Genomic DNA, 20000 nt, shown 5'->3' with positions numbered 1-20000 from the left:
CTTCAGATTTTTACGTCCCTTTTTTTTTCTTTTTTTTTATGGCTTACTCTTTTGCCTCTTAAAAGTCAAGTGGCGAATGGTAGTTTGTGGGGGAGCTACGCTTAAGTGATGACTGCTCTCACACACACACACACACACACACACACACACACACACACACACACACACACACACACACACACACACACACACACACACACACACACGCGACTTGACAACCACCCAGTCGAGAAAAAGACCGTTCGTTTTTCCCACCATTTCGGCTCATTCCCTTCTCTCCCTCATTCCCTTTACCTCTCACTTCCTAAGCCATCACCTCACTACCCACACCCCTTCACCTGCCAGCCACCTGCCACCCACACCCTGTAGTACTGTCGGTCACTCTCGGTCACTCCACGAGACAGCGGGAATGCGAGAGTAGCCGAGATGGGGTTAGTTTGAAATCTCGATCTCTCAGTGTGGCGCGGCGGTGAGGGGCGCCTTGTGGTGGGACAAGGCGTGCTGTGTCCCCCTCGGCCGTTCTGTTGTCTTTGTAGTGTGAGGATGACACGAGTACCCACGCCCCTCCATCCTTCTCCTCCTCCTCCTCCTCCTCCTCCTCCTCCTCCTCCTCCTCCTCCTCCTCCGCCTCCGTCTGCGTATCTCCTCTCTCTCCTCCCTCCATCTCTTGCCCTCCATTCATCCTTCTCTTTCTCCTGTTCGCTTTCTCTCTGTGTTTCTTGTTCTTGTTCTTCTTCATTTTCTTCTTCTTCCTCTTCTTCTTCTGTTTGTGTTGCTAAGTGTTCATCATTTTCTTAAGCCCATTTTTGCCGTATCATTTCCTCTTCTTCTGAACTCTCCCTTCTCCTTTTTTTTTGTGTGTTTTTATCTCTCATTACAAGCTGTCCGTCTCTGCAGCCTTGACTCTGCATCGCTTCTTTGCTTAATCTTATTTCCCTTTCTCGAATTTCTTTGCTCATTTTTTTTTTCCTCGTGCTGTTGTTTCTTTTTGTTTCCTCGTGTCGTTGTTTTGAATTTTTCTTTTCCATTTTTTGTAACAATTCACACTCTCTTCTCTCTTGTCCTCATCATGTTCTCTCTTTTTTTTCGTTTTTTTTCTTAATTATTTCGTTCAGTATTATTTTATTTACTTTTCTCTCGCTTCCTCTTCCTCTTATGATTGTTTGTTACCTATCCATTCATCCATCCCCTCATTCATTCGTTTTTTCCTTCCTTATCCCTCCTTCCATTTTTTCCCACTTACCTCTCCGCTTTTATTCTTCTACGCTTTAATTTTTCTGGTACTTTTATCTTTCCCTCCCTTTATTCCTACCTTCTCGCGTCTCCTTCCACCATTAATATCTCTTCTTATTTACTTTACCTTTACTTTTCCTGCGTTAGTTCTTATTTTTGTCCATTTTTTTAAATTTTCTCTGTCCCCTTACTTTATCTTCTCTGTATCCTTCGCTCCTTCATTTCTTTTCGCACTAATTTTGCTTCCTTCACCCTCCTCTCATCGTGCCATTAAGTCTAGAGACGATGTGTGGGGTTCTTGTTTTCACTGGTTCGTGTGATGGTGTTTTGATACCTGTCTGCCCTCCCCGATGACGTAGAGGGGGTGGGAGTGACCTCTCTCTCTCTCTCTCTCTCTCTCTCTCTCTCTCTCTCTCTCTCTCTCTCTCTCTCTCTCTCTCTCTCTCTCTCTCTCTGATGGTCTTGCTTATCTATATCACTTGTCTGTTTGTTACTTTGTATGTGTGCGCGTGTGTTGAGAGGTTGTAATAGTACTAGTGGTAGTGGTGATGGTGGCAGTGTTGGTGGTGGTGGTAATGGTGTTGATAGTAGTAGCAGTAGTAGTAGTAGTAGTGGTAATAGTGGTGATGGTAGTAGTAATAGTAGTAGTTGTAGTTTTTATTGCTATTACTTTTCATTTTTATCATCATCATCACCATCATTATCATCATCTTATTCCTCTCTTTGTCTCCTCCTGCTGCTGCTGCTGCTGCTGCTGCCGCCGCCGCCGCTGCCGCCTTCCGATCACTCATGGCGCATTACTCACTGACCAAACAAACTAAGGACTTGCGGCTAGTCTATGTGGTCGCCTTCAGTATCCTGACACCTCCTCCTCCTCCTCCTCCTCCTCCTCCTCCTCCTCCTCCTCCTCCTCCTGCTACTCCTCGCATTACTGCCTTCCCCTTGCTTACTCCTCATCCCTTCACTCCCCCTCCTCCTCATACGTCTTCGTCTCGTCCCCTCACCCCCCTTAGTGACCCCTCATATGTACACAGCCCCTCATTCTGTCCCTCATCGCCTGAGTCTCATTCTTGTCCCCATCCCCTCGCCAAGAAAAGAATCCTTCCCCTCACTCACTCTACATATCCTGCTCCTCTTGAGATCCCGTCACCCTCGCCCCATTTCCGTCCCCTTAACACACCCGCTGCCTCCTCCTCCTCCTCCTCCTCCTACACAGCACACACCAGGCCTGCAGCCGCCCACGCTCCACAACCACCCGCCTTCACGCCCACCAGCCCCCTCCTCTATCGCAGTGACACGAGAGAGTAAAGTAATCAGAGTTGGCGGGATAACCCCAACAATAGCACTGTTTTTATCCCGGGGGAGGGAGGGCTGGCGGCGCGCGGGGGAGGAAGAGCTTAGGAACCACTTGCAGAAGGGTGGACGTGGCTTCCTTTAGCAGACAGCGGGGCGGGAAGCGGATGCCCACGTCATGCTTCAGAGATAATGCCGAGGACAGAGAGAGACTGAGGCGCTGTGGTCCTTGTGTCGTCCCTGTGTGGTGGTGGTGGAGGAGCTGGGAGAGGCGGGCGGACGGGTGGAGGGACCGAGGGCGTAGAGGGAGAGGGCGAGTTCCAGCTGGTGGGTCCTTGGGAGGAGCAAGCCTTCCGTCTGACTGGGTTTTAACAGCTGGGGAATTGACTTGTACGGGCGCCGCTCTGGGGAAGAAGGGGCTTGCGCAGGGGGAGGACTGGGTGACTGGGTGTTGTGAGGCTTTAGTTTCTACTGGGGATGGTGGACAGATGTAGTGGTTGAGGTGTTGTGTGGCGCTTAGAGTGAGTTGAGAGTTAGGTAGAGTTTAAGTAGATGGTGTTTGGGAACTGTGAAAGGAGTAAATTTAGGGTTTTTAGGGTATAAGGAGTTTTTAAAGAATCATGGGGCAGTTGCAAGAATAGAGACTTTGGTTTCTAAGGGAACTGAAGCTGGTGGGGAGGGCAGGGGGCGCGGGGAGGGTGTGAGTGCAGTGCTAGGGAGGAAGGAGGCATGTTGGTGTGTGTTGTTGTGTGTGTGTGTGTGTGTGTGTGTGTGTGTGTGTGTGTGTTTGATATTCCTTATTAGTTTTGAGATTCCTCGTTCTGTTTTTTCTTTCTCTGTTTTTTTCTTTAGCATTTTTTGCCATCCGTATCAGAGAAATTAAGCTCTAGTTATCCTTCCTCCCCCTCCTCCTCCTCCTCCTCCTCCTCCTCCTCCTCCTCCTCCTCCTCCTCCTCCTCCTCCTCCTCCTCCTCCTCCTCGTCCTCTGGATCCAAAGTGGCAGTGAGTATTAGCTTCTCACACTCCGGATTAGATTTGTTTACCTTTCTTAAGTTCCCTCCTGATTTTTTCCATCTCCTTTCATTAATTTGTACATCAGAAAAAAAAAAGATCAACAGGAATCGGTTCAGACATCTTATCCTCGTCTTCGTCCTCCTTCCCTCTCCCTCTCCCTCTCTCCCTCCCTCTCTCTCTCTCTCTCTCTCTACTCTTTGCTCTTGATCGGAGGAGTAAGCAGATTAATAAGACAGCTCGACCCTCTCATTACCCGCTAAAGCACACATCCCCAACACACGTTATCATTATGTACTCGTAGACTGTGACGCCTTGACGACTGGGAGGTGACGTGACCTTAAACTGCCCTAACTATTACGATACTACTACTACTACTATCACTACTCCTACCACTACTACTACTGTTGTTATTGTTAATGCTACGTGATCGCCACCCCATCCACAGCTGTAGCCATCAATACCATCACAGACACCACAGCTGCTCTCTAAGTACCAGTAAATCGTTGCACCTCGCATAACACTTCGCCACGCTACGCTGGTAAACGTATGCTTTGCTACGCTAACTTATTCTGCTTTATATCAGTGGGTGGTGGGGAGGCCCTTGGTTCGTGTCAATACTTGTTTCCGGTGACTGTTGCGTGGTCGGTGGGGGTGTTGATGGGTGGGGAATGGTGGTGGGGGTGTTGATGGCTGGGGAGGATGGTGGTGGTGGTAGTGATGGGTCGGGGGATGGTGGTGGTGGTGATGGTGGTACTACTACTACTACTACTACTACTACTACTACTACTACTACTACTACTACTACTACTACTACTACTACTACTACTACTACTACTACTACTACTACTCGTACTACTAAAATAACAAGACCACCACCATCACCACCACGACCAACAACAACAACAACAATAACTAGGTACTGCTACCACCACTACCAGTATCACCACTACTACTATCACTTCTACCACTACCACCACGACTACTACCACTACTACCACTACTACTACTAACACTAACACAACAACTGACCACTCATTCAACAACGACAGACGCACACACACACACACACACACACACACACACACACACACACACACACACACACACACACACACACACACACACACACACACACGAGCACTCACATATCAGTCTTCAAGTGTCGTTGCTGCTGGTCCACCACAGTGACGTCACGAGTAAACAAACCCTTATGAACCAATCAGCGAGCAGCGATACACTCACACAAGCAGGAAGCCTGTCCGAGAACCCAACCAATGAACGTCCTTCCCTCACAGTGACGTGACAACTGCTACCCAGTGTCTCGTGGCGGCCGTCACGTACCCCGTATCTCCTATCACAGCTTCCTGTCACGTCACGAGGAGGCAGAGGCGCGAGGGGAAGAGGTTGAAGGAGTGAGGGGGTCATGCAAGGAAGTGAGAGGGAAGTGGGTGGGGATTCTGAGCATGGAGGAGGAATGGACAAGATGAGATAATGAGGAATGAAAACAAAGAGGTTGAATGGGAAGCCGAGCGATGATAGGGGGAAAAATTAAGAAACAAGGGAAATAGGGAGGATAGGACTGCATGTGTAAGGGGTAAAGGGGTGTGGAATGGATGACGCGTTAAGGGGTGAGGGGGAAGAAACGAGGGAGTGAGGGAGTGAGGGGATGGCTTATAGAGGGTGAGGAAAGGGAGAGCAAGGTTGAAAGATCGAAAGGTAAGAAGGACACAAAATAAGGAATAAGGAGAAACGAGAAGGAATGTAAGGAAGAAAAGGAAGGAAGTGAAGAAATAAGGAAAAGGAACGTGAAATAATTGTAAATAAAGGGTAAAGTTTGCAAGGTGAAAGGATTAAGGATTGAAGGGAAGTTAAAACAAAATGATAGAAAGAGATAATTCTTTTGTTTTTGTTTTTTGTGAAAGTGAAGTGAAGGATTAGATAATGGTAAATAAGGGATAAGGAATAAAGGGGAGAATGGAAACTGAAGGAGATTCGGAGAAGAGTAATGGGATGGGAGGAGAAAGGGAGGGTACTGGGAAGATAAGGGAAGTTCAGAGGAGGAGGATAATAAGGGTATGGAGGATGGAGGAAAGGAGATCAGGAGGGTAAGAGGAGGAGGAGGAGGAGGAGGAGGAAGGAATAGAAGAAGTCGTTTAGTGGTTCCTCAGTCGTCCACGGAAAAAGAAACAGTTTGGGTAGCGGATAGTGAGTGTCTGAGGCGCCTGAGTCACTAGAAGTCCTCCTCCTCCTCCTCCTCCTCCTCCTCCTCCTCCTCCTCCTCCTCCTCCTCCCTTCCTGCCGCTGCTGAGTGAGGAAAATGATAAATGATAGAACTGAATTTTTTGGGTGGCGATATCCTGGCCAGCTGTGACCGAAGAGGAGGAGGAGGAGGAGGAGGAGGAGGAGGAGGAGGAGGAGGAGGAGGAGGAGGAAAGGAAGAAGAGCATATATTATAAGTGAAATTAGAGAAAGAGGAATATACATAAATGAATTGGAGAGAAGGAAAGTGCTTTAGAAATAACACACAGGAAAAAAAAGGAGAGAGAAAGAGAGAGAAAAAAAGTACAGGAGACGAAAGTGTTTATGTAAAGTGAGTTAGTTAAAAGATAAGATAGAATAAAGACAAATAATCAAGCTTCTCTTTACATTTTTGTTTTTTATCATTACCTACGTCATACCTCCTTGATTTATTGATTCCTTCCCTCCTCCTCCTCCTCCTCCTTCTCCTCCTCCTGCAGCTCTTAAGCATGCAGAGCGTCGAACTAAGAGTCGCCACTGTCCTACAAGAGGGGAAGGCGTGAGCTCTTAGCTATGAGTAGTGGAGAAGGAGGAGGAGGAGGAGGAGGAGAAGGAGGAGGAGGAGGAGGAGGAGGTAGTAGTAATGAGAGGAAGCTGTAATGTGATAATTAATATAGATGAATGGAAGAAGAAAAAAAAAATAGCGTAAGGAAATAAACATACTTTATAACATATTAAGAAAAGGACAAAGTTGTGGAAAAATAATATTAATAATATTTCAAAAAAGGCCATAGCGATAATTACTGCGTATCAAAAAAATTAATTCGGGTTTGAAGAGAAAAAAAAAAAAGCGAAATAAACATGACACTAATAGATGCTGTCGTGACATGTGCGTGTGTGTGTGTGTGTGTGTGTGTGTGTGTGTGTGTGTGTGTGTGTGTGTGTGTGTGTGTGTGTGTGTGTGTGTGTGTGTGTTGTCTGTGTGGGGTGCATTTCTCGGTAATTATACAAGGCAAGGCTTATCAACCAAAATGATCACCACCACCACCACCATCACCACCGCCGCCTCCACCACCAGCACAACCACTATCATGATCCTCAGCCGCGTCACAAAGGAGGAACAGCAAGACATCTCCGGAAATATAAGTTGCAACACTGACCGGCGGACGTGAAGATGAACAAAGTGAGTCGGCTTGCTTCTCACAACACTTATGCGGGTCAGTTCTTCTAACACTCACACTCAAATACTCGTGTCGTCATCCAAGTATGATCATTTCAACTTCTCTGTGACTGGCACCTCAATGAGCCCCCCTGCCTTTTTTTTTTTTTTTTTTTTTTTAATCGTTTTGTTTCCCCTGGCCAGTGCCTCTCTTACATGAAGAAAGTACATATTTATCACGCGTCTACTCATTGCCTTAGTGGAATCTCAATCACTTGGGCATCTTATCTCGATTACTCATTAGAATCTGGTGTGTAGAAGTTACAGGGAATTTTCAAGAGTGTTTTCATGATTCGAGTGATAATTAAACGAATATTCCGCACAATTAATGAGAAGAAGCACGTCATGAGAACTTGATGAATCGTCTCTGTGTGTCCTTTGAAAACAATCCTGATGAAAGCTCAGTGCGTTTAGGAATAAGAGCCCTTGTCCTAGCTTTCCTTATCCCGTTCAGATTAACTTCCTCCACGGCGCGGCTCTCACTCATATCAGTCGGAAAACAGTCGTTGCATTAGTCCGGCACAAAAACTCCAGGCAGGTCTCAGAACAGTCACAACATTAGACAGGTTCATGTATTGCCTCGTTCGTGGAAAAAGTTCACCCCACGAAACTTGACTTCCTCCACTTGGCGTTTTTTTTTTTTTTTTTTTTTTTACGCGTTTTTTCCTGTTTTCGTATTCAAAGTATCATCGCCAGCGGGATAAACAGAGCAGAGGAGGAGAGGAGAAGAGGGTAAGATTCCATGCATGCCACTCGTCTAGCCTGATTCCGGAGGTTCCTTGTCGCCGATGCTATTAAGAGTGCATTGAAGCGTGACACCGATCATGCCTGCGGGTAATCTACAAAATCCCGCCACCACCACCATGACTAATTGCAGCCACAATATTATTATTATCCCTGTTAATTTGTACGTAAAGACCTGTTTCCCCCCACGCTGATGTAAATAGTGACTGGAGCCCTCATGAAAGCAGCTGCCTTGGTAAAAAAAAAAAAAAAAAAGTGAGGGAAAAAATTAATGCTAAGATTGTATTAACGGTAAGTGATGCTCAGTAGCCGGTTAGACAGGAATGAGACCAGAGGTGTTGAGTGTTTGCGCCACCAAGCTATCAATTCATATCCATACCCCATACCTTTACCCACGCCCACGCCCACGAGCACGCCCAGGCTCACACTCACGGTACATCAAGAGTGCATGCCTTCGTCCGTAGCATGGCACAAACGTACCCCGACAGTGCACAGATTTGCGTCAACAAAGAGGAATTTCCCGTCTCCAATTTTTTTCCTTCTGAGTGTCATGAATCGTGGCGCCAAGCGGAGGGTTACGAGAGGCACCATCATATTATCGTAATCTTTTCCGTGTTTCATGCTGTCGTTGGTGTTGCGTCAAGGCGCTGAGAGGGAGCCATCCACCCACTGACAGACTGAAGTGAACGATGAGAAGGTAAGCAATGACAAGACTTCCCCAGAACACTTAGATCTGTAGCCAACGATACCTTCGGAAAAATCTCCAGAAATCTGTAGTTGACCTCACTCTAGTGGAAGAGATAGCCGAAGCGACACGTTCCCTACTTTACGTTTTCCCATCCGAGAATCCCGCTTTCCCCATCAGGTCCCCAACATTGTAGTGGATAGCAGACGGAAAAAAAAGTGCAGCGTGACTCTTAATATTTACACTTAAATAGTTTTAGAAGAAATAGAAAAAAAAAAAAAAACTTAAATAGTTTTAGAATATTTACACTTAGGATAGTTTTTGAAGTCCGCATCAGCATCCGCAGTTCTGAAAGATATAAACATCTGCATCCACATCCATATCCGCATTTGTGATGAAATCAATATCTCCATCCGTATCCGCATATGTTATGGAATAAATATCCACATCCACATTTATGGTGAAATAGATATCTGCATCCACATTTGTGATGAAATAAATATCCGCATCCACACCTCTATAGGGGAGAGAGAGAGAGAGAGAGAGAGAGAGAGAGAGAGAGAAGGAGAGAGAGAGAAGGAGAGAGAGAGAGAGAGAGAGAGAGAGAGAGAGGAGAGAGCTCCACCACCATCGCCACTATCGCTGCCGTAACAACAACTTGAAATCTAACGCTCAGGTCAACGCGGACTCAAGTAGATCAGAGTTTATTGGAGCAGAGGGCAAACAGCTTCGCCTGCAATTATCAAGTGGATGTTCCACTTTGTTTACGAAAATTTTAAGTTGTGATAGCTGCAGACACCACAGAGTGAGTGCGCAATTCTTGGCTTAAAAGTTCGTGTAAGATTTTATAGCCTGTCTATGATAGCACAGATTAAAATTTTAATTATTTAGTTATGTAAATATTTGGTAACTGATGCCTACTTCTGACAAAAGCGACTACACGAGAGGAGGTTTGGTCTGACATCAGAATGTATAATTATTTGTATATCATAGTAAAGTTTTATTTCCTGTCTGTCAATACCAATGAACTTTTCCTTCATTCATTGTTTGCAGGTCAACAGTATTGTACATGAAACGCTGATTGCAGGAGCACTATTACGAATGTGTCGTGTGAGTGTTTTGTACCCACTGGCTCCCCGCCACAGGTCACGGCAGGAGTAGGCAGGGATGAATAAGGAAACTGTTTATCAGATGTGACAGTTGATGAAGGTTTCCTAAACATTGACCAAACATGACCATCCAGGAGAAGGATGAATGAAAGCTTAATGGCAGACTTAGCCCCAGCCGCTGCCTGCGTAACAAAGACCCTCAGTGACCTGTCAGGCACTCGGACTGGCGGCAGACGCGGCCAGGCGTCCCGAGGACCGCTGTTGCCCTCGGCGCATCGGCGCCCGACGGCGGGTAGATAATTTCCGCGACTGTTCCTTCAATACAAGGGCGTTGATCAGCATGCCACGCTCTCTTACAGCACAGTGACTCACTACACAGTCCTTCAGTGTCCTGGGCTTGTGTTCATTGCTCTTCACTATTCGTCTGGAAGCCACGAGAACAACTCACAAGTGATCATCGCAACGCAACGCTCCTGAGTACTCTACCTGTCCTCTGCAGCCTTGGTAGATGATTCATCCGTCACTGCCGAGCACTTCTCGTGATGTTTCTTGTCGCCGAGGTGACGGCACTCCTAGTCCTTCTCAAGGGCTCGGCGCCAACCTGCCCTGCACCTGCCTGGCCCTCATTTTCTGGAGTTCTGCTTACCGGTCTGTTACTTTATCACTGAAATTTAATAAGCGACGTTGATGTCTGTATTTCTGTCAGACTTCCGATACGCCTAAGGTTTTATGTATTCCCTGTACTATACACACTCAAAATTATGTTCGTGCTTGTAAGAGAAAAAAAGAAACAAGTGTGTGTGTGTGTGGTTGTGTGTGTTGTGTGTGTGTGTGTGTGTGTGTGTGTGTGTGTGTGTGTGTGTGTGTGTGTGTATGTGTGTGTGTGTGTATGTGTGTGTGTTGTGTGTGTGTGTGTGTGTGGTGTGTGTGTGTGTTTGTGTGTGTGTGTGTGTGTGTGTGTGGCCCCACGTAGCGGGCTGCTCCCATGAACACTTCAGATGAACCTTGTGGAAAATGAATGGACGAATGTATGAATGAAAGAATGGACAGGCGGTATAAGTGGCTGAGTCATGAAGCTCTCTCTCTCTCTCTCTCTCTCTCTCTCTCTCTCTCTCTCTCTCTCTCTCTCTCTCTCTCTCTCTCTCTCTCTCTCTCTCTCTCTCATAGCAACAAACACAGTGGAAGCAAGGCGGGGGAAATGTTTGTTGTGGTAAGTGGTGAGACAAGACTTCTGGGGTGAACACACACACACACACACACACACACACACACACACACACACACACACACACACACACACACACACACACACACACACACACACACACACACACACACACACACACACACACACACACACACACACACACACACACACACACACACACTCTCTCTCTCTCTCTCTCTCTCTCTCTCTCTCTCTCTCTCTCTCTCTCTCTCTCTCTCTCTCTCTCTCTCTCTCTCTCTCTCTCTCTCTCTCTCTCCCCCCTACACCTGTTTCTACACCAGATTGGAGTTAACACTACAGTCATACATCACACTAGCCTTCCTTACACACACACACACACACACACACACACACACACACACACACACGATAATGGGCGCAGGAACTCTTCATCAAGTAATCTGTACGATGCCCTCAAACACGTGTCCCCATTTCCACATTTCCCCTTCCTTTCTCCCCTTCTTCACTCCCTTCCTTCACCCCTCCTTCATCCCCTCCTTCAGGCATATGATCCTCGGGGTGACTGATGGCCAATGCTCCCGTTTCTTCTTCCTGCCGAGGACTTTGAGGGAGTTAGTGAGGAAGGGAGGAAAGATGAGAAGAGAGAGAGAGAGAGAGAGAGAGAGAGAGAGAGAGAGAGAGAGAGAGAGAGAGAGAGAGAGAGAGAGAGAGAGAGAGGATTCTGAAGGGTGATGGGGAACGATAGTGTGAAGGCGTTATGAGTGAGTGGTTTGGGGGTGATGGGATGAAAGTACTGCAGGGTGATGGGGGGTAATATTGTGCAGGGGATGGTGGTTGTGATGGGTGGAGTTAAGATGGTGATGGGAAGAGGAATGATGGATATATTAGTATTTGTGATTGTTGTTACTGTTATTATTATGCATGTTGTTATTATCATTGTTTTTATTGCTGTTGTTGTTGTTGTTATTGTTGTTGCTGTTATTATTGTTGTTGTTGTTGCTACTGCTGGCGCTCATGCTTCTACTACTACTACTACTACTACTACTACTACTACTACTACTACTACTACTACTACTACTACTACTACTACTACTACTACTACTACTACTACTACTTTAAGTAAGCATTTAAAAATCCTTGAATTTTAAATGCTTTCCTGTAAATATTTTCATTCCAATCAATACTCCACGAATGCAGTCAGAGAAGCATTCACACACACACACACACACACACACACACACACACACACACACACACACACACACACACACACACACACACACACACACACACACACACACACACACACACACACACACACACAGTGACACATTCATTCATTCACTCATTCATTCATTCACACACCAGCAGTGAGTCAGAAAGCAGTCCGTGTTTTCTGCTCACCGATCACTTTCTGTCTATCTGTCTGTCAGTGACTTCATTCCCCTCCCTCTCTCCCGCTTTCCTCTCATCCCCGTGGCTGTCAAGGGGGGCGGTGTCCCTTTCCTCCCTAACTCACGCCCTTGGCCTCACAACAACAGCAGTATATCAACGGCAGGAGCCTCCGTCTGTACGCTCGTGTGAGAACAAGGCTGAATGTGTACTCTTAAGGAATGCTTGTGTATGTGAGAGAGAGAGAGAGAGAGAGAGAGAGAGAGAGAGAGAGAGAGAGAGAGAGAGAGAGAGAGAGAGAGAGAGAGAGAATTCCCTGTCTCTATACCTCCTTTTGATATTACACAGCTGATTTTTACCTTATTTTTTCTCACATTGAGTAATTGGACTACAAGTTCTTATCTGCCCCAACCGATGTCTTACCGAGGGAGGAGGAGGAGGAGGAGGAGGAGGAGGAGGAGGAGGAGGAGGAGGAGGAGGAAGGAGCCCTTGATGATCCTGGGGACTGCGGAGAAAGATTGTGTCAACTCAGACTAGCCGACCCCTTCGTGATATATGAGAGAGAGAGAGAGAGAGAGAGAGAGAGAGAGAGAGAGAGAGAGAGAGAGAGAGAGAGAGAGAGAGAGAGAGAGAGAGAGAGAGAGAGAGAATGTGTTATTAAGGGTTCCTTGCTTTTTTTCCTTTCTCACCCTAATTCTCCTTTTTCTTGTTTTTGTATTTTTTTCCTGTTCTTGTTTGCTATCCTTTTTTTTCACATTTTCTTCTTGCTGTTGTTGTTGTTGTTGTTGGTAGTGGTGGTGGTGGTGGTGGTGGTGGTGGTGGTGGTAATGCTGTTTTTGTTGTTGCTGTTGATGTTTTGCTGTTGTTTATTATTTATATATGACGATGATCTGGTGCCTTTGCTTTCAACAGGTCACCAGGAACCAGACCATCACGCTGTCATAGGTAAGCACCACTTGCCGTCTTTACTTCCTTTACTTTACCTAACCTAACCTAACCTAACCTAACCTAACCTAACCTAACCTAACCTGTCATCGTTTCGTTTGGGAGAGAGTGGAAGAAACATCATGACAACTTAGCCAACTCCACTCCCTTTTCATGCACTTCTGAAGCACGGCGTTGTACAGGGACCTTGAAAAATTTAGTCTCTCTTTCGATAACTTTTCATAACAACTTTCTTTTATGTGTTCTACTCCCTTTGATATTAAAAGCCTAGCTGATAGCATTCTGATACGTTTTAAGCTTTGTTCCGTACATAATGTGGTTCGTTTAATGTGTGAGAGAATTTCAACAGGACATCTTCGCAACCATCAATCATCGTATTTTCATTTCTCCTCTGTATTTATTTCTCCAGGCAGCCAACACCTCCTGGTCAGGGGCATGTAACAGACGTGTCTTGTGCATCATTCCCACTACGCCTTTCCCCCTCTTGCTCAGTCATTTAGACGCTGACTGTGATTGTGCGTATGAAAAAAACCCTGGAAATACAGTAATTTGAGACTTCTGATAGAACGCCCATTTAAGCCCCAAGTCACAGCTAGCCTCGTAAAGATTAGCGGCAAGGACACGGACAAGGCGCCTCAGACACGGCCGCTCCGGGGGGTTATTAGGACACGAGTGGGAGTGCCTTGAGGTCAGGTCACGGTCACCACCACAGGGTCACACCGACGTCATTTGAGGTTGTAAAGGTCGAGGGGAAAGGCGAGGTGACCCGCGCGGTGCCTAATTGGATGTGTGTGTGTGTGTGTGTGTGTGTGTGTGTGTGTGTTGGAATGCTCTATCGCCGTGGTGGTACTGTGGTGGTGTACTAAAGGTGTGGTGTGGTGGTGTTGTGGCGCTGGTGTGTGAGTGGTGATACTGTATCTTATAGTGGTGCTGGTGGTATAGTGGCACTGCAGTGGTGGTGGTGGTGGTGGTGGTGGGGAAGGATTGGAGAAGGGGGAGGGGTGCCACGTACTCGCTGGGAAGCTGTTGTTCCTCTTGAGTGCCAACACTGAAGGTGGAGGGGGAGGGTGGGAAGGTGAAGGATGAAGCGCCCTTGAGAGTCTTGTTCACGGCGTTGTGTGTGTACGTGGCTGACGACGCCCTACACACACACACACACACACACACACACACACACACACACACACACACACACACACACACACACACACACACACAACAATAACCTTTTACTCCCCTCATCCCCCTTCTTCTTCCCTCCCTCCCTCCTTCCCTCCCTTTCTCCCTCACCTGCCGTCAGATTAATTAGTGGTTCCTTCTGAAGGAGGTAAATAAACACACCCAAAATGTCATTCGGATTGACAACATGAAGTGAAAGGCGCTCTTGTGGGAGGGAAAGGAGGGGAAGGAGGGACCGCAGGGGAGACGAATGAGGACCTGAGGGTAGAGAAGAAGGAGGAGGAGGAGGAGGAGGAGGAGGAGTAGGAGGGAGTAAGGCAGGAATAAAACTTCACCAAGAGAACACAACGGAGCGTGTAATGAAGTGGAATAAAGTATTGTTCATTGTACCGTAGCAGCGACTGTTTGTACGGTGTGACACTGTACAAATTTGGCTTTCTGAGGGGACGGGCACGGTAACATCCACCCCGCCCCGCCTCCCACTCCCCTTCCCCTCTTCCTTTCCCCTCACCTTCCCCTTGCCATTATTTTCCCGTAAGGGGTGAAAAATGGAAAGCTACAGAGGGGAATAGGTAATGGTGTGAGTTTTTTTTTCTTTCTTGATAATTTTTACTTTGTTTTTTTTTCCTTGGGTTGGTTTCATAAGCTTTTTTTTCTTTCTTTTTTTCTTTCTATCTTTTTCTTATGCATAGTTTGTGTTGATGTAATTTTAAGTGATAATTCTGGTGGACAAATACACTTATGAAGGGGGTGTATTTGCACACACACACACACACACACACACACACACACACACACACACACACACACACACACGCTATGGTTGGTGAATAGAGTACACACACGGATACTTACATCCACACATAAACCAACGCTATGGAAATACGTACATAGCTTCCTTCTCTTGTCTCATGTTACACACACACACACACACACACACACACACACACACACACACACACACACACACACACACACACACACACACACACACACACACACACACACACACACACACACACACACACACACACTATTGACTCGCCCTTGGACAAAAGGTTGATTATTCTCTTAGCATCCCTCCTCCTCCTCCTCCTCCTCCTCCTCCTCCTCCTCCTCCTCCTCCTCCTCCTGGTTTCTCCCCTCTCCCTGCCCCCGGGGAAGCTGCGACATGGAAAGAAAGAATCTCTCTCTCTCTCTCTCTCTCTCTCTCTCTCTCTCTCTCTCTCTCTCTCTCTCTCTCTCTCTCTCTCTCTCTCTCTCTCTCTCTCTCTCGTGATCCCCTTAACCAATGGCAATAAATAGTCAGCATTTTACGGGCGCACACTTACACACACACACTTACACACACACACACACACACACACACACACACACACACACACACACACACACACACACACACACACACACACACACACACACACACACACACACACACACACACACACGAGATCGAGCGGGATAAATTCGGATAAATAATTTGCGTTCCGGAACATCAGGATAATCATCGTATATTTGTATGCACCTTAACCAGCCAATCATTCCATAGCTGAGTCGTTCATCGCAAATTTATGTACAGCACGACTAATCACCCCCGGCCCTCTCTCTCTCTCTCTCTCTCTCTCTCTCTCTCTCTCTCTCTCTCTCTCTCTCTCTCTCTCTCTCTCTCTCTCTCTCTCTCTCTGGTTTTCTTCCCCTATTTCACTATTTCTGCATTTTTTTCATCTTTTCTTTTTTCTTTCCTGTTTGTTTTTTGTTCTTTTCCTCTGTTCCCTCTTTCTCCTTCCCCTTTTATCATTTTCTTTGTGTTCTTTCCCATTTCACTCATTTCTTAAACACTTCCTTTCCTTATTCCATTTTTTTATCTCTTTCTTTTCTTCTCTTTTGTTCTTGATTCTTTCTTATTACTTTATTTTTTCTCTATTTTTCGATTTTCTCTCTATCTCTCTCCTGTTGTTTTCCTTCCCCTTCCTCCCTTCATCACCCATATCTCCTCCCACCCATTCTCTCCCTTCTGTTCTTCTCTCACCCATACACTCCCCTTCCCTCTCCCTTTCCTCCATCCGCCCTCTCTAGTAAGTAATCTCTCAACGCATCCGGACGAAGAGTTAAGGTACGGATACGGTTCGTTCTGAAATCCGGATAGAAAGACGAATGACAGCGGCCGGAATTAAAATCAAGAGGCAAGTGGAGGGAAATATTTTACTCCCTTACCGGACCGGATTACCTGCCTGTCGAGTGCGGAGTTCCCCCCACCCCCCGGTTCCCCACATCTTCTATCTACCGACTTTTTTTTTCCCCTTTTTGTTTCCCTTAATGTTGTTTTATCCGGATCTGTCTCCTTGTTTTATTTATTTATTTATTTATTCTTTATCTTTAAGCTTTATTTAATTTATTTTCCTGTAGTCGTCTGTTTATGAGTAATTTTTTTCTTCTTTTTTTTCATTTACTTATTTCATTATTTAATCTTTTCAGTGTTATTATTTTGCGCTCTCCTCACTCCATCTTTGATCGTGTACAGTACATAGTCATTTCAATGTGTCTTTGTTCAGTCTGTGTATCTGTTTATTACATCACAATTTCGTTAAGTATGTCTGTATTTACTAATGTGCATCAGTGTGTGCATTATTGCTTGCCTATCTGTTTCTACTACATACGGGGACGCTTCAAATATTCCTGCATGTCCCTCTGTCTATTCACTTATACTTACTACCCACCACCGTCTGTCTTACTGTCTACGAATATATTTTTTGTCGACTTTTATATTTGTAAGTATTTTCATGTCAATCGTTAAGTGAATTTAGCTGCTGTTCTTCGTAATCTAAACATTAACGACGAGAACAGTAACAAAAATAGGAGTAAAGGAGAGAGAGAGAGAGAGAGAGAGAGAGAGAGAGAGAGAGAGAGAGAGAGAGAGAGAGAGAGAGAGAGAGAGAATAAAGAGTGCTCCGTGGTGCTGAGGCAATATACGACTCGGTGACGCGACCAGATTACAACCCGGGTTTAATAAACAGCGCGCCACCATGAGACATTACGTGTGTGTGTGTGTGTGTGTGTGTGTGTGTGTGTGTGTGTGTTACGAGCAGGAAACATACACGTACGCATGAGGGTTAAGTCCACCTGTGATTCTTGAGCTTAATGTGTGTGTGTGTGTGTGTGTGTGTGTGTGTGTGTGTGTGTGTGTGTGTGTGTGTGTGTGTGTGTGTGTGTGTGTGTGTAGTGATATTCATCCAGGAGAAAGTGAGAAGCACGGAAGAGATAAGGAAGAACAAATGTGTGAGGAGGAAAAGGTCATCGATAGGAGGTTTAGAACTCGAAGTAAACTTTTTTTTTCCACTTTCACGCCCTCACACCCTTACATCAGTCTGCAAATCTATACCAACATTCATTTCACCCACGCCCTTCCTCCTCCTCCTCCTCCTCCTCCTCCTCCTCCTCTTCTATCTCTTTGTCCCTCTCCTCTTGTTTCATTGTTTATTGTAATACTTTTTTTGCCTTCTCTTGTATCACCTTTTAGTTTTCCCTTCTCTCCTCTCCTCTCCTCTCCTCTCCTCTCCTCTCCTCTCCTCTCCTCTCCTCTCCTCTTCTCTTCTCTTCTCTTCTCTTCTCTTCTCTTCTCTTCTCTTCTCTTCTCTTCTTCTTCTCTTCTCTTCTCTTCTCTCCTCTCCTTCACGCTGCCCATCTACCCACCAGTTTTCGCTTGTCCCCAAACAACCATTTTTTCCCTCCCCTTTTTTTCTCTCTCTCTCTCTAGCTAAAATATACCTTTTCTTTACCTTTTTCTGCCCACACCCTCACCTCACTACACCCTCGCACCCTCCCATCATCCACATCCCCTCACTTTGGCGCTGCTTGTCACCCTTAAACCCTGTCCATACATTCTTCAGCATACTATACATCCATTCTCTCTCACGTCTCCATCTCCAGTGAAGGAAATAGAGAGGAGAGTAAAAGTGAAATGCAGGATGAGGAAGAGTAGAGAATATAACACATAAATATGGAATGAAAAGGGGAGTGGAGGAGAAAGGAGGGTGGGAACAGACAGAGAGGTAAGATTTGGATGGAAGAAGAGGAAAGGGGAGGAAAAAATGGAGGAAACAGAGAAGTGAGTGGTAGGGGAGAGAGAGAAGGAAGAATAAAGGATAACTAACTTAGATTGGGAGGAGAGGAGGAGAAGGAGGAGGAGGGGAAGGAGAAGGAAGAAGAGGAGAAGGAAGAAGAGGAGAAAAGAAGAAGGAAAAGGAGGTTATGTTGTTTGGTCTCGAGGGATAAAAGGGGAGGGAGTAGGAGGAGAGAAGGACGAAGATGGTAGAGGAATAAGGAATATGAGAGAATAAAGGAAGAAAAGGGAAGGGAAGGACAGGGAGAGAAAAAGGGGAAGAGATAGATGATGTAAGGGGACAAAGAGAAAGGAGAGAGAAACAGTGAAAGACTTGGAGGGGAAGGAAGAGGAACGTTAAAAAATAGAAAGAATGAAGGAAGAAAAAAAAAAGAAAGGTAGAAAAATAGAAAGACAGAGAGGGAAAAGGATAGATGTGAAAGAATGGAAGGGAAAAGGACAGTAGGAAAATAGAGAAAGACAAAGAGGAGGAAGGATATAAAATGTGAGGAAAAGAAAGCAGAAAAAAAAGGAAGGTAGAAAATAGAGACAAAGAGGGCAAAGGATAGAAAATGAAAAAAAAAGATTGAAGGAGGAAATAGGAGAAATGAAAAAAAAAATAGTTGGGGGGATGGATAAGAACACGAGGGGAGTGAGGAGGGGAGAAAAAGGTGAGGGTGGGTGGCGCAGGAGGGGTGTCGCTTGATGGACCCCAGCACTCCTGCCCTCCAGCACCCGAGGGAGGGAAGCGAGGGAGGGAGAGGGAGAGGGAGGGAAGAAAGAGGGAGAGAGAGAGAGAAAAAAAAAAGGGCCTGGCTGGAGACACTTTAGTCCCGCCTGCGACACCTCCACGTTGACCTTAAGGGGCCTGGAGGTCACACACACACACACACACACACACACACACACACACACACACACACACACACACACACACACACACACACACACACACACACACACAGGGGGGGAAGGGGTCAAGGTGAGGTTATGATTGGTTATAAAATGTTTTGTTTATGGTCAAGTTTTGTTCATTTTAATTTTCGTTTTGTTTTTTGTTGTGAATTATGAGAGAGAGAGAGAGAGAGAGAGAGAGAGAGAGAGAGAGAGAGAGAGAGAGAGAGAGAGAGAGAGAGAGAGAGAGAGGGTTATCGGGAAGAAGAAGAGGGAGGGAGAGAGTCACAGTGCCAAGAAAACCCCAAGGGACGTGCCACAACTTGGGTTACTCTCTCTCTCTCTCTCTCTCTCTCTCTCTCTCTCTCTCTCTCTCTCTCTCTCTCTCTCTCTCTCTCTCTCTCTCTCTCTCTCTTACCTTATATGGAAACTTTTCCGTGTTTATTTTTCTCGTATCCTGAGGACTCATTTCTACTACTACTACCACTACTACTACTACTACTATTACTACTACGTGGCTTGTACAGTAGTCTAGTAGGTGGTGAGTGGTCGCCAGCACCGCCACCTTCACAGCGGGCCTCGTTCCCCCCGCCAATGATGCACGTAAGGGTCACATTAACCACAAATAAATGTCAATTTTGCCCTTAATCAAGGTCTGTGGTTGGACAAATGCCATTACCAGAGCCATCCATCAATAATTTCCACGTAAGCTTCTCCCTGTCTCTCCTCCTCCTCCTCCTCCTCCTCCTCCTCCTCCTCTGTCT

The 20000-nt window shown here is 46.1% G+C and overlaps 1 long non-coding RNA gene across 1 annotated transcript in view; it reads left to right on the top strand.

The window, feature by feature from the left end:
* LOC135110784 (uncharacterized) overlaps positions 1–20000 on the top strand; it is a 63586-nt gene that overhangs the window by 19248 nt on the left and 24338 nt on the right. The window contains exon 2 of the long non-coding RNA XR_010273422.1: positions 13029–13061. This is a non-coding gene — a long non-coding RNA (uncharacterized LOC135110784). The remainder of the gene's footprint in view (positions 1–13028; positions 13062–20000) is intronic.

The sequence above is a fragment of the Scylla paramamosain genome, chromosome 20, assembly GCF_035594125.1.
Source record: "Scylla paramamosain isolate STU-SP2022 chromosome 20, ASM3559412v1, whole genome shotgun sequence".
NCBI classification, from domain to species: Eukaryota; Metazoa; Arthropoda; class Malacostraca; order Decapoda; family Portunidae; genus Scylla; species Scylla paramamosain.
The sequence above is the reverse complement of the archived record's forward strand: the minus strand, read 5'-3'. Positions and strand labels throughout refer to the sequence as shown.